Below are 1,399 nucleotides of genomic sequence, written 5' to 3'. Positions count from 1 at the left end.
AAAGTGGGTTCCTCGTCATTGAAAATAGTAATTAATGACTTTCCTGTCACATTTAACCCTTTCTTTTTTTTTCAAATAAACGTTCCAAAACTACACAGTGGGCTAACTGTGCTGTGCCTACCACTGGTATAGAAACGCTATAAGCCTCCATTGAGGGACTTGTGTAAGTATATTATGGCAAATCACAATAAGAAGATTTAAATTAGCACCAGCATTGCGGCCTGACAAATCTATTATGAGTTTTAAATTTGAAAAGCTTTAAATCAAATAGCCCCCCCCCCCAGTGGCACAGTGGTATGTCTGCAGACTAACAAAGCTAGAATCCGGGTTTCGATATGTTTTCTTTCCAGCTAGAGATTTCTTGTAACATTCTAGTGAGATGAACCCGTTCTGTGTATAGCTAGGGTGAGAAGAACTAGGTGGTAGAAAATGTATGATATACTTGCATATTACACTAAATAAGAAATCAATAATTTATACAGATGCAAAAGAGTCATTTAATAATTAAATAAATCACCACAGAATCTTTCAATAGTGTGAGTATCCACCACAAGATCGCCCAATGACTGTTGTAGCTACTACAGAGTTTGTCAGTAATATAACTATCAGAGAGGGGGGGGGGGCGTATAGTTACTTGTAGTGGAACTTTAGGCAGTTTCAGTCCATTAAAGTTCTCAAACCAACTATGTCTCCTGTGCCTAAAGTCCCACTGAAACAAAATATGAAGTGTTTTCAATCAAAGAGCGCCCCCAATATTTCAAAAATCACATTTTTCAGATTTAGCCTAAATCGAACGTTTAACATCTTTTCCACATAAATAACCGATTTTTGTCTTAAAATCTTTACTAATTAACCTGTAGTAAGTGATTAAAAATAAAAGTCTAGTTTGTCTTCATTCCGTTTCCATTTCACAATTAAAGCCAATATATCATGAAATTTAGCACACTTGTTGATATTACACTCTTCCATAGCTTGAGATTTTTTGAATTAAAAAATCTTCACCAATTGTCTTGTTATGAGTCTAATTACCACTAACGAAGGCAAAGTTTTTAATTCAAGCTATAAGGATGTCCACATAGAGCACGTGTATCAGTTTCCACGTTTTTATCATTCCTAAATAAAGTTATGATGTTAAAACAGTTTATGTTATGTATTTCTTTATCCCTGCCACTATTAATTATACATATGACTGTAAGTGTACTTTCAGAGATTGCGACATCATACTTGTGTTTTGTGCTCAACTTGAAGGTTGTAAGAAACGTTTAACAGTGTTTCCTCGGCATGTAAATTTGCCCAGTTTTAAGGGTCAGTGCTGCTTTAAAAGGCGTGAAGGATCGTTTTCAAATGAATGTACACGAAAGTATTGTAAATATTTATACGATTCTGACAAATACGGTCT

This window comes from Limulus polyphemus, unplaced genomic scaffold (genome assembly GCF_000517525.1).
Source record: "Limulus polyphemus unplaced genomic scaffold, Limulus_polyphemus-2.1.2 Scaffold6201, whole genome shotgun sequence".
Lineage (NCBI taxonomy): Eukaryota > Metazoa > Arthropoda > Merostomata > Xiphosura > Limulidae > Limulus > Limulus polyphemus.
Note: the sequence above shows the minus strand (reverse complement) of the source record.